Raw genomic sequence first — 14,159 nt, forward strand, 5'->3', positions numbered from 1 at the left:
CTTTTGAAATACTTGGGCCTTTTCCTCTCTGAACCGACGACAACAAGTGGGTGATTGTCGCCACTGACTGTTAAACCCGCTATGCCAAGACAGAGGCGCTCCCACGAGCCACTGCTTCTGAGGTCGCGCAGTTCATGGGTCACATTGTATTGCGTCATGGTGCTCCATCCACTGTAATCACAGACAGAGGAACGGCGCTCACGGCACAACTCATGGGCGAAATTTTTCAACTAAGCAACACCAGGCATCGAAAAACGACCGTTTACCATCCGCAGTCCAACGGCCTTACGGAGAGATTAAACAAGACCATCACACACATGATCTCTATGTACATCGACGTCCAGCACAATACATGGGATCGTATCCTGCCTTATGTGACCTTCGCGGACAATACCGCCGTACAAGAAACAAAGTGGTTTACACCATTTCGCCTCGTCTACGGCCGCGAAGTACAGACGATGCTGGACGCTATGCTTCCGTGCCGCGACGCCGAGAACCTAACTATACTGACGCCGAAGAATTTGCTCAGCGCGCTGAGTAGGCTCGCCAGTTGGCGCGGCGGCACATCGGTGAGCAGCAACACTCAGATGCACGGCGCTATAACATTCGTCACCGGCAAGTGCACTACAGTCCCGGAGACCAAGTGTTGGTGTGGACCCTGTTCGCCGCCGTGGCCTTTGTGAAAACTTGCTCAGCCGGTATTTTGGCCGATACAAAGTGCTGCACCGCATTAGTGACGTGAACTTGAAGTCGTTCCAGACAGTGCGGACAGTGTAGACAACCACCTAGCACTGACATAGTTCACGTCGTACGCATGAAGTCCTACGTTGTGCGTTTGTGACTTTTACACTCCCATTTGCAACTAATGCGCTTACCGTTCTGTTTCTAGAGAGGTAGAGAATTGTTTCTAGCTACGCTGCTGTAGCTCTCAGCTCTCACTGTGTTCGGTGCGCGAGCATCTTCATTGAGCGTGCTTTTTTTTGTTGTTGTTTTTTTCTTTTTTTTTCCTTTCCCACAGCACTTCTTGAGCATCGAGCCGATGTTCTTTCCGAGGAAGGGGGGAAATGTCACCTGTAGTAGTGGGAACAGGGCAAGCGCAGAGACGCAAGAAGAAAGAAGTGCGCGTGCTAAACGCCCCGCTCAATAATTAGCACTCGCCCGTTTTATCCAGAGCCCAGCTGCTCTAAATAAACGTCGTCAGCCCTCCTTTGAAGGCGCGTGGCAATATGTAGATAATCATGCTGGTAACTCTCTTTTACGGTTCCTCGTTTTCTGTTTCCCTATTTGTTTCTCTGTCCCACATTGTTCTACCTACCACATTTGTTCTCTCGGTGCATTTTATACCGCGTATTCCTTTTTAGGTGCCCCATAAGAGCGATCTGTTACTGTTCCTGGACACTACACTAAACATTTTATTAATTAATTATTATTATTAATGTAGCATAAAATTGTATGTTTGAGTATGTAATCGCTCATAATTTCACTGCAGTAGCTTTTGTGCTATATTCTTATACCGTAGTATGACATTTTTTTTTAAATTATCAAATAAAAAGCGCAATAAAACGCTGTGTACCTAATAATATGCATTTTGCTAATAATTTCATCTGACGTGTAATAATCGCTGGCTACCGTGTCCAGTGATAGGCAATAAAATAGTATCGCACAGCAATTATTGCGTGCATCAAAGAACAAACTGAATGTCTTTCTCAATCAAAACGTCGTAGTAGGGTAAAATCACTCAACAAACGTTTTTTTTTAAAATTTTTTTGTGCGGAGAGTTGAACTTAACCTTTGAAGATAGCCTCTTCATATATTATACATCTGATTACTTTTTGATATTATGCAAATCAGCTGCCCCCGTACATTTGAATAAGTGCTTAAATAGTACGAATTGGCCAATGTCGACCAATGAAACCTATTAAAACCCTGCGGTACTCAAGTTTGTAGCATCTGACGCTTTCTCATTTCGTTATTGTCGTTAAAGACAGACTTGACATGTTGATACCTGTTACAATAGAACGTGGCCTTTACACAGGGAAAAACGTTTCTAACAATTCACGAGCCGCTCAATGTGAAGGCCTCCCGATGTAGTGCGGATGCTTCAAAACAGCCTAGAAAAACAACTGAGGTGCTCCGTAGACAAGATTAGGCAGAAACAAGAATCAGAAGTAAACAAGCTACAAATTTGGTAAACTTTTCTCAGTTATATTTATGAGGGCTACAGGTGCTTCAATTGAATGTTCTCATAACCAACTATCATAACCTGCCGGCGGACGCATGCCAGTGTTTGGGCCTTTAGCGCAGTTACTTTCTCGCCCGTATTTTTCTCACCCCGACGCGTGGCACGTAACATACGCACATGGCACCAATCCAGCCAGCAGGTAGAGCTCCGCCCGGGTCGTAAAACGCTGGCGCATTACAACCGGCGAAGCCGCCGCAAAGCGTGCCCTCACGTAATCGTGTCGTCGACCGACAAGGCGGTTCGCAACGAAGACGCCGCTCCGAAGTGACACTAGGCAACCCAGACAGCCGGCAACCCAGTCAGGTTGCGTCATTCGTAGGCTCTGTGTCTTCTACGCGCGACCCGTCGCGGCCATCGGCTGCGACTGACTACTTTGCACGGAAAATATGGGCTCGCATTCACAAGCAAGTGTTGCCCTATAGTGCATTTTCTTTGTAAATGGCGCTGTTTGTTCAAAGTAAATCAAGGTTTAACCAACATCTAAGATGTGAAGGCGAAACTCCATGTTGCAGTGACTACCGGGTCTGTATCTCACATAACCTACCTTACATTTCATCCGTACAGTCGGGAAAAAAATTATAAATGCATGTATTGAAGAAGTTAAAGAACCGGACATCACAACGAAAATATGAATATTTAAATGGACCTGTGCAATTACTACATGAACAGAAACCAAAGTGAATATAGTATAAGTACAGAAAAGTATTGGGAACTCAACAAATGGTACTCAAAAGACACCTTAAAGAAAGCAACTGCGAGGCTTTGAAATAAAAACACACCGATAAAAGCAAAACAATTCAGACTGGGAAGAAAGCAATACCAAGAAGCAAACAAGTAAACCGCATGGAATTACATTTGCGAAGTGAAGCGGTTAATTGCCGAACACATTGGACGAGTAACGAATAGTTTATAACCGCTTACCAAATAATTAGTAATTATCTAGTCCCTGTGAAATGCCTCCTCATGTGATAACAAGAAGAAAAAAAGCATGTTGACAGATTTAGCCGAAATGTTTGCTATGAAGGAAGAAAACCTCTATCTGTGAAGAAACATTGAAGTGGTCTTTTTGTTATGCTTTCCCTGAGATATGTTCAGTGACAGCTACATTTGTTGCGCTCAACATGTTTGTAAGTACACACCAGTTTTTTATGATTTTTACATCTGAAAGAATTGCGGAACATTAACAGCGCGAGAATTCGCTTTTTGCAACTTGTCGATGTCTAGCCTAAACGTCCGCGTCTGTTCGCAGAAACTGTCATCATCAGCAATGGCTCGAGCGTCATCGTCTTCTTCCTCAGCTGGCACGTTGGCGCTCCTCTGCGCAACCGCGCGAACGCGCTCGTGCATGCATTGCTCCGGCGTTCGTCGTCGTCCTCTTCTTCCACAGCTGACTCCTTTGCCGCTCATCATTCCAGCGTATAATTTCACTTCTCTTCTGTCATCGTAATGGGGAGGCCGCATTTACCTCAGCCATTGCATAACGGGGATGAGACATTAATTGTCTTACGTGACGGACAGATTTACTTTTGAACCAATTATTTTGAAGAATCGCAAGCGGAAATGGCGGGCGGATGCTGCTAACCACGCCGCCGAGCAAACTCGAGACATTGAACTCAAGCAAGCGTTTGTTGTTCGACCTATTTTTGAAGCACTTAACATAATACCCATAACAGAATTGTACAATAATGTGCTGCTTAAAAGATATAAATTTAGCATTAGGCAAAATGCCTTTATTGTTAAGCTATCCAATTTAATACATAAAACGTACAGTCGGGCGCGATATGAAGGTGATCGCGCGAGCGTCGACCGGCCAAGCGTACCAGGGCCCTAGCGGCACGTTTAGGAAATAAAAAAATCAAGATTTCACGCTCTTCTCTCCTTCGTTAGCTGTTCCATGCTGCGACAATCACCCCCATGGCGAACTCACCGCTCTTTCTCTCTATTTTTACCTTCCCAGTTGTTGCGATCAATCATAACTTGGTGGGCTCTTATCTTTCAGGATGATAACAACGTTGGTGGGAAAGTTCTACTAAAGGCGATCCTTGGCTTCGCTTCATTTATTTGATGTGCGATGTTTTACAAAAAATAGGCATTGCGTCATTTCACTGATTTCTACAACCAATGAAATTTCGTAAAGGGTTTACGCTGAAGAGTATAACTGCTGCGATGCTGATGCGACCCCGAATCTCATTTCGCAAGAAAATGGTCCCCGCCTCCGTCCCCGCCTTTGCTTGAAGCCAGTAAAGAAAAAAAATCACTGAAAAAGCACTTTCCTCGGGCGGGAGTGACCGCTGCTTAAGGAACAGCAAAAAGAGTGAGGGAGACATGCCTAGTACTTCCCTCTCCTCAAAACTGAATTCTGGGCCTTGGCGCTGTTCTCGCTCTTGGTCGACGCTCGCGCGATCACCTTCATATCGCGCCCGACTGTACATATACGATTCCCGAGCCGCTGGTGATTGGTTTATACCAAAAACACGTACGAATTATGGTCGACAAATGATTTCTTATCGACTACCCTCTCTACTAAATTCATGCAATGCCCTATAGAAGAGTGATTTTTGTTTTGTTTGCTTTCGCGTGTAAATCAACCTTTGAGAGCAAGTTGTAAGATGCTTTTTTTTTCTTTTTTTTAGTTTTGCTGTCGCTGCATTATTGGCCACTTTACAGTTATTATCTATCTATGCTCCTCTAAGCCAAGTTTTTTGTAGGGGGCGTAGACCCTCGTCAAGCCTGTGAAAGGCTTTTTGTCTACGTCCCCATCATCATCTTAATGATGTAAATAAAGTTTCTGTCTCTCTGTCTTTCTGTCTGTCAACAACTTGCCCCTCATCAGTAATGATGACTGTAATAACCATCACCCGTAATGACCGAACCCCTTGCAGTATACCACAGCGATCACAAGGTTACTCTGCTTACTTGCAAAAAATTGATCGGTGAAGTTTCTGATGCTCAATAAACACGTGTTTTACTACCAACTTGTCTTCATTGACGTCCTCAGTATCCGCACAATGCACATCTCGTTAACCACAAGGGCACATTCTAGCAAACACAGTGGATGGCAAACGGGACGGTTAGGGATACCATGGAGTAGAAGGGGCGAAGATTTTTTATGAATCTATGAAGCATCATACAGTTATTGCCTCTTTCTCGGGGTAGGACTGTGATGAGCAGGTTCTATTGTGTTAATGTTTTCTGGCGGTTCTCTGAGGCGGAGCCTCCCAGAACCCAATCGAGGACAAAGCCGTTTGTGGAACGCACACACAAAACGTTTAATGTAACTAGAACGAAAAAAAACCCCATAAAATAAACACTCAAAAAGAACTCATAATACAACACACATGTGGCTAGAACGCTTACTGATGTCGGGCAAGTTCGGGCAGGCTGCGGGTGTGAGTATGCACTAGAGTCTTGATGCGGCGAAGCGGAGACGACGATAGAAGCGTTGTTTGTCTCACCAAAAGGTCGCTGTCGGAACGTTGTACAGGCTACCAGAGCGTGGCAGCTCTGGCTCGGTGGGAGAAGACAGGCGGCTCGGCAGCACGAGCCGACGGTGGTGGCGTTCTGGTCGGGCAGCCGATCGTGGCACTCGGGCTCGTAGCCCGACAGCTCAGGTTCTGCCCACGGACGCAGACGCTCACCGGCCTCGGGCAGCAGTAGTAGATTATCGGGTAGGGTGGCGATTCCCGGGAACGCAGGTGGCTTGGCAGCAGGGGTTGACGGCGGCGGCGTTCTGGCCGGGCAGCTGGTCGTGGAGCTCGGGCCCGTAGCCCGACAGCTCTCGTCCTGCCCACGGGCGCAGTCGCTTGCCGGCCTCGGGCAGCTGTTTACGATCAGGAAGAGTGGCGACTCCCAGGAATGGGTTGGCAGGAGGCCCCGGCCGGGTGAAGTCCTGGTGGCTCGGGTCCGGAACCCGACGGCCGTCTTCAGCTCCCGATCCGGTGGCCGACCTTGTCCTGGTGTCGCTTCTGGAACTCTTCCCCCTACTGCCAGCGCGGCTCCTTTTTCTGCTGCTCTGGTCGATTCACCGATTTCTCATTGCTGCTCGAGGCTCCGTGTTCTTTTGTGATTGGATTGGCTTTTTTCTTTTGATTTCTTTTCTTGTGCCACGTGTTCACGCGCCGGGCGGTCTTCGGTGTCGTCGTTTTCGGCGCGGCGCGGTAGAGCGGCGCGTGCTCTCCTTGTCGTCTGCTTCTTGTTTGAATGTACCGCACCTTGTCGCACACCCACAAATATCACCGTCGCGCACCACACATCACATAAGCCCCTTTTTGGGACAAGTTTTCCCACAGGAAAAACTGCCGGTCAGTGCGCGACACCTTTCACACTTATGCTCAAAACACAACAGTCATTGGGCGTTCACTGTTCAGCCGGGAAAGTTCACTGACCATACACAGCATAAAACTCACAAAAAAAACCACTTCAAATAATTCAAAGTTGCAGACCAAGTCCTCTATTCACAACGAATACGTTTCTGTCCAAGGTCGAAATCTTGATATGGCAACCGGCTATTCAATCGCCTTCTTAAGTTATTGCGTCCCAGATGAGACGAACCGCGCGTCTCTTCTGTGTTCTAGAGGATACCAGTGGTGCCATAGCGACGTGTTTTCGAAATAGCACGCCTCTGTTCTTCCGAAAGACCCGACTCGGACGTTTAGTTGAATCGTCTAACTCTATCTGGTCGTGCAAACATTTATCCCGTATCTTAGCGGAAATTAACTCGCCGAACTAAAGAGATGACTGCTCTGTTTCCTTTGTCATGGGAAGATGCAAGGTCGATATGTCACCTTTGCATTCTCTCGCACCTGTTGCAGATACCTCCGACGTGTGCTCTTTAGCGGAGGCCCACTTTCGTTTACCGACATCTGTTGCAAGCAGGCCATCATGTTGACTTTGCATACATACGTCGTCACTAACTGCTAACCTGCACAGTGGCTTGCACTGTAAGTCACATGACTCTTTTGAGTCTGCTCTGCTCCTTCCTCCGAGAACCTCGGTACCTGTCTTCTTGCTGAGTATCTCTTTACTCATATCTATCGCACAATGACCTATCAGGTCTTCAGAGACGCAGGCAGGCGAGCTTATCCTCACATGAGGTGAGGTATTCGAGTGGTCCTCAAACCTATTGAGGCCACTTATCACCACCGCAAGTGGTACACCGGAAGAGTGGGAGAGCATTTCATCGCTCGCCTCGCACTCTTCGAGGTCATTGGCTTTGCGAGCCTTTGCCCAATCAGTCGGGCTTTCTAGAGGCATCTGTGCCTCTTTATGCGATGCGCTTTCAATTGCACTGGTTCGCAAGCGTACCTCTTTGCTGGTGGTGTCCTCTCTGAGGCCACTGCCAATGCGCACCATTGCCCAGTCCGTCGGGCGTTTTGAAGGCATTTGTGCCTCTTTATCCAACGTGCTTTTATTGGCACAGCTGCGCATGGGTGCCTCGATTTCACCGATAGTTGCCTGCTCCTTGCCCACAGATCTATCCTCAGCGTCCCTGAGGTTCACGCCAGGACCTAGGCTGGTCCGTTTTCTGCTCATTTCTCTGCTGCCCTCTTGTTTAGTGCCTTTTCCTAACAAAACCCCGTGAGGGTGTTCGGGGTAATCACTAAACAGAGATTTCGAACCCCCGAGTCTGGAGCCCGTGTGAAACGCTTGATCAATAGAGCTTGTATACGACTCCAGCTCGCGGATCTCTATCAGTGAACGTGCCCTTTCCGCCTCTGCGACCTTGAGACGCAACTGCAAAATACGTGCCTCGCGCTCAAGCTGATCTTTTCTCGCTTCTCGTTCGGCGGCCCTTTCTTTTCGCTCCGCAGCGCGTTCTTCTCGCGCTCGCGCCTCGTGCTTGTCTAACCACGCTGTTAGCTCTGCTCCCTCCAGCCCCATGCGTTCCGCTAAAGCTAACAGCTCTCGCGTGCTAGCCATGGTTTCAAGCTGTTATAATCGACAAGAAAATCCAAACAAACGGCTTTGTCCTGTCGCGGACGCCAATTTGTGATGAGCAGGTTCTACTGTGTTAATGTTTTCTGGCGGTTCTCTGAGGCGGAGCCTCCCAGAACCCAATCGAGGACAAAGCCGTTTGTGGAACGCACACACAAAACGTTTAATGTAACTAGAACGAAAAAAAAACCCCATAAAATAAACACTCAAAAAGAACTCATAATACAACACACATGTGGCTAGAACGCTTATTGATGTCGGGCAAGTTCGGGCAGGCTGCGGGTGTGAGTATGCACTAGAGTCTTGATGCGGCGAAGCGGAGACGACGATAGAAGCGTTGTTTGTCTCACGAAAAGGTCGCTGTCGGAACGTCGTACAGGCTACCAGAGCGTGGCAGCTCTGGCTCGGTGGGAGAAGACAGGCGGCTCCGCAGCACGAGCCGACGGTGGTGGCGTTCTGGTCGGGCAGCCGATCGTGGCACTCGGGCTCGTAGCCCGACAGCTCAGGTTCTGCCCACGGACGCAGACGCTGACCGGCCTCGGGCAGCAGTAGTAGATTATCGGGTAGGGTGGCGATTCCCGGGAACGCAGGCGGCTTGGCAGCAGGGGTTGACGGCGGCGGCGTTCTGGCCGGGCAGCTGGTCGTGAAGCTCGGGCCCGTAGCCCGACAGCTCTCGTCCTGCCCACGGGCGCAGTCGCTTGCCGGCCTCGGGCAGCTGTTTACGATCAGGAAGAGTGGCGACTCCCAGGAATGGGTTGGCAGGAGGCCCCGGCCGGGTGAAGTCCTGGTGGCTCGGGTCCGGAACCCGACGGCCGTCTTCAGCTCCCGATCCGGTGGCCGACCTTGTCCTGGTGTCGCTTCTGGAACTCTTCCCCCTACTGACAGCGCGGCTCCTTTTTCTGCTGCTCTGGTCGATTCACCGATTTCTCATTGGCTGCTCGAGGCTCCGTGTTCTTTTGTGATTGGATTGGCTTTTTTCTTTTGATTTCTTTTCTTGTGCCACGTGTTCACGCGCCGGGCGGTCTTCGGTGTCGTCGTTTTCGGCGCGGCGCGGTAGAGCGGCGCGTGCTCTCCTTGTCGTCTGCTTCTTGTTTGAATGTACCGCACCTTGTCGCACACCCACAAATATAACCGTCGCGCACCACACATCACAAGGACATCAAGCACTTTGGCTGGAAGAAAACAAATGACCTAGCACGGAGCTGTGTTGTACGCAATATAATATTTTCTAGCACGAAAAGCATGTATATTTTCCAGCTCGACTGTACATATAAAAAATACAGGCAAGAAACGTTTTTACAGCTGAGCAAGACGTGCAGCCCGCCAAATTACATTTAATTGCCGAAGCTAGCAGCAAGAGTGAACTCTCGCAGGAAGACGAAGAGTCGTTCCATGTTCGTCGAGCTCCGAAATTCTTGTTATTACCTCAAATAAAAAATTATAAAAAACTATAGGTAACACAATGGAAGTATCATTTCAGGAGGGAACTCACGAGCCTGACTGCATTCTGTTTCGTCGAAAAAAATCGCAGGAGTTTTCTTCACAATAAAGTGGAGACAGGCAGGGCATGAGACTGCATGCGTTGGAGCACATGAGGTAGGATGGGAGTGTATATCGTGATGGTAGACCATGTGCTCAATCGCAAATAACTTTGCAGCTTTCCTGCTTCCCCTTCATTGTCATCAAGGATACTGTTTGTCGCCAAATAGCTCAGGTTTTTGCACATTTCTTCGTCTGGATCGTCGTATCTTTTGTTTTCTTCGGAATTTTGCAAGAATACATGCAGATGAGGAAAAAAATGCCCCACTGGAAGCCTCTTTATATCAGCACAGCCAGAGGAATTTGTCAGAATACTGTAGCTTGGACTCCTTGTACTGTCCTTTCAGTCTAAGAGCAAATATAGTTTGGTGCAGACATTTTTCATAGTTTCGGCCTCTCTAGTTAGCTCTGTGATAATATTTTATTGATTAGCTATCATCGTATATGACATGTAATTGCTGTACGATACTAGAACAACCAATGACTTCGCCCCTTCACACTGACCAGATCGTGTCCTTCTGCATAACAAGCATCAAGTCAGGAATAAACTTTCATGTGAGCGGCCACTCTTTACATCAACTGATCAACAAAGCCAGTGCCCTTTCTTCTATACTGTGAAAGCGCAAGGTCATGTTGCTATCAGCAACAAGATTTATAAACTATATACGCCAGGAATGGAATCTGTAACATATGACTCCGTAATCTCCCCCAAAAAAGGCAGCCGTCCACAGTTATGAAAAAAAATCGCTCTTGCGTTTGTTTTAGCACCTTTTGTTGTGGTCCTCTAGTACTTGTTATTGGTGATTGTTGGAAAACATAGTTCACCGACTTTGAGCGTGCCTAGCAACTCAGCAGTTCTGGAAGTAAGCATGATATCTCGAAATATTTCTGTCACAACTCGCGCTCTTCCATTTTGGATGTTGCAGGTCCAATTGGCCCAATATATGACCCTGGCACCACCATATCATCAAGGACTACACCGGGATACTTACGCCCTCCCCAATGTACACTTTAGTGCCCTTAAGCTGGCCAGTCTACCTTTAGTTTGTCCTCCAGTTGAAGTAGCGTCTTGAATCTGGTGCCCGCGTCTTCATTATACATTTTCCCCCTGGGCGTGTCGCCAGACTTTGTCCAACTACGTGTCCCATAGAAAGGTGAGCAACAGTCGTAGCACTCTTTTTCTGATTACTGCGGACCCTTCGGGGAACACCACATGCTCAACCGGAACAATTACCGGCTAAGTATGTCCGGCTAACCACGTCGGCTGCTACACCACCACCAGAACCACTACCACGTATTCATTATTTAATACATTCGATAGAAGCTATGCGTATTGGAGACAGTCAATGTATTTCCCAAAATGCTGCTGTAAATTATTGCTGATATTACCAATAATACGAATTACTAATAATATTTTACCAAACAGTTCACCAGGTATAGGTGAATATGCACTTTTGTCACAGACCCCGTGAATGAGGCGCAGACGCCGGACCAAATTCCAAAGCCGACTTATCAGCTTCCGAAAATAATCCCACGAAAGCAAGGACAATTAAGAAGGGGCCCTCTGGTGCGCCAGTAAACGCCGGTTGCCGTCCAAAGACCGAGTCAGAGCCCAGAGTTGCCAAAACACAACAAAATATATTCTTCACACAAGGCAGTTACACACACACTTGCACACTTAGGCTAGACACAACACAATACAATTCAGATGGGTATTGACAAAACACAGGAAAATATTAACGCCAAGCATTTGGAGTCCAACACGTAAAGTAGAAAATGAAAAGGAACACTAAGTGTCCAATCGTATTGACCCGTGCTGGTCTTCAGTCGGACGATCTCGGCGTAGTTTGGGGCAAATCTCGAAGAACTTCCGGAAATGCAGACGCTTGATGAACTCATCGACTAGCTTGCCGCGGAATCCCCTTCTTCCGCAGACAGTCAGTCAGTCTCCACGTTACATCTCTTCACCGGAGCGGTCTGATCCCCTCTGATGCCCGCACGGCGTTTTATATCCTTCACAGGCGTTCTCAAACCTTCCTATCGGAGTCGTGATCCCGTAGCATCGCCAAAGCAAGGGAATCTTCTAGTGAATCCTCGCATCTTCGACCGCCGCCGTCAGAGCGTCGTCGAGCGGGGGGGGGGGGGGGGGAGGGGTAGGGCTGATGACTCATCCTGTTGGTGCACGCTCACGCTGTAGTAATCTCTTTCTCTCGGCTCGCCGGGTGAGAAGGTGTCTCGGCGCCCGCGCTCTCTCTCTCTCTCTCTGTTTACCGTCGCTTTGCCTATGCTTCTAGACGTCTAGACTCCGTTGGTCGCGTCGGCTTTTGAGGCGTATTCGCTCTCCCCCTCTGTTGAAGCTGCCGCGGGCCCCGCGTGTTTCTTTCCCTGGCTTGTGTGACATGCGGCGCGCCCTTTGAGTACGCGCTCTTTTGTGACAACTTTCCTGGTTCATTTTCCTTAGAATCTTTGTTCAATTATTTGTACAGTGCCGTTTGTCCTTTAATGTTTTCCCCTTTATTATTTAAGGTAATATTTATTCCTTGTTCTCATATGCGACGTATTTTGCGTTTACATACAAGGCTGGGAATACTCCTTTTTCATGAAAAGGTGTGCATTAAAACATTCAACTAGGTTAAAATAGTGTTGCCCTTTTATAAAGAATATAATTTTTACAGCGAAGCTGTATCTGGCTAGTTTCCAGCGGATCGATGTCCGTGGACCAAGAACCGTGGGCTGATCCCGAAGATTGTCCAATACCGGGCCGATCCGCGGCGGAGGTCAAGCAGGCGTCAAGCACTCCGCGAACTTGCAGAAATAAATTTAATACCTTGGGTCCAAATACAACCTGCATCAGATATTAAGCTCATAAGAACAGATATTACACTTGGACATATTTATATAATTAATCGATATTGCAAGTCCCATTTAAATTTTTCGTCAATTGGCCTTCTTTCTCAATGTGCCAAACGGGGGCCTCGTAAGAGCTTTTTTAAGTAATAAATGAATAAACAGAATGCCACATTGTCCTCAATTAAATGCATGTAATGTACACTATCTCACCGCGGTTCACAATTGCAGCCAGCGGCCTGTACTTCACCGAAGTGCAAAACGGTGCGGCGTAGGGCTAATTGATTCAATTTAGCGTGCAAACAGCGCAACAAACGATGACGGAGAAAGAGCTTGTGAGGTGTCTGACTCAGGTCGTGTTTTATTGCGCTGTTTCCGCGCTTCAGAAAAGGTTCTAAGCTGGGCTAGTTGGTCTGCGTACAACATGGCGGACAGCGCTGACGACGGGACAATTAATCGTCCTGTTCGCTCACTTGTCCCATTGTCTGCTCTGTTGGTCGTGCTTAATTTACTCCATATTTTGCCCAGACCTTTTGGGCGCACTCAGAAATGGTACTGTGAACAAGTGATGCGCTGACTGAAGCATGGTATAAAGTCTTCATTTTTTTATTATTGCTTTAAAACAATGCGTGATCAACTTTCGGAGTGCTTTGTATTCGCAGTCTACGCTGTCAGAATCACTCGCACGGTACAACGCTTTAGTGGTAGCAAGCAATGTGAATTTCACATTCTGTGTAACATTCAACCTTTCACAGTATCTGCAGTGTATATACGCACTGTAAGGTACACCTATTACGTTACCTAAGCAATTCTTGTTTTTTTTTTCTGCAAAATCGCGTAGAATGTAACACTCGACGAAGACAAAAAAAAAAACATAAGTAAGCGAATTTTATGGAAATATCAGGGGCTCGCTGAGAGAGTTAATGCCAAGAAAAATTTCTTAATATCAGTGTCAGCTATTTAACGTTTTTGTGTTATGACAACGCAGTCAACTAATGCCTGCAGGAAAAGTCAATGGCAATCGCACTGAAACAGGTTTTGTCTCGTGTGCAGCTGTCCAAGTTACGATACACTCAAACTGCAAACCTCACTGCAAGCTGTGGATATGTGGTCGCCACCGTTGACTTTCCGCTGGATTTCATGAAACAGAACAAACTATACTTGCACATATAACATAGTTAACTATTCTTATACCGCTGGGCTGACATATGAACTTAAAAAATATATTTTCCTTTTGTAGGGCGTCCCGTCCATCGCAACACATTCGTGCCTAATAGGTAACACGCGACTGACCGCCCCCCTTATTTTAAAGTTTAGGCGATGCAGTTTTACGGCTTCGGCAGCAGTTGTTCTGCCCTCTCTGAAGGCGCATGCAAAGTGTAAGACAGCGACCCTATGAAGCCTCTAAGTTTGCTTCCGGTTCCGCGCCCCTACCAGATAGTACTGCCACGACGGGGCGCCCCAATTTATACCCGCGTATCGGACGGTCTCTTTGCGAATTCGGTGAGCGCTTTCAATTTCTCCCTCCACCTCACGTGCCTCTGAGCGTTGTTCCCATCTAGTCGGCAGAGGCGGGTTGCGAGCCGACGCCGTACTT

The 14,159-nt window shown here is 47.7% G+C and overlaps 1 non-coding gene across 1 annotated transcript; it reads right to left on the bottom strand.

Moving 5' to 3' along the window:
* Nucleotides 1–12,438: 12,438 nt before the first annotated feature.
* On the bottom strand, nt 12,439–12,628 carry LOC119443300 (U2 spliceosomal RNA). Its single transcript, XR_005190242.1, has one exon. It is a non-coding gene; the product is annotated as a U2 spliceosomal RNA (small nuclear RNA).
* Between the last annotated feature and the right edge of the window lie 1,531 nt (nt 12,629–14,159).

The sequence above is a fragment of the Dermacentor silvarum genome, chromosome 2, assembly GCF_013339745.2.
Source record: "Dermacentor silvarum isolate Dsil-2018 chromosome 2, BIME_Dsil_1.4, whole genome shotgun sequence".
Classification (NCBI taxonomy): domain Eukaryota; kingdom Metazoa; phylum Arthropoda; class Arachnida; order Ixodida; family Ixodidae; genus Dermacentor; species Dermacentor silvarum.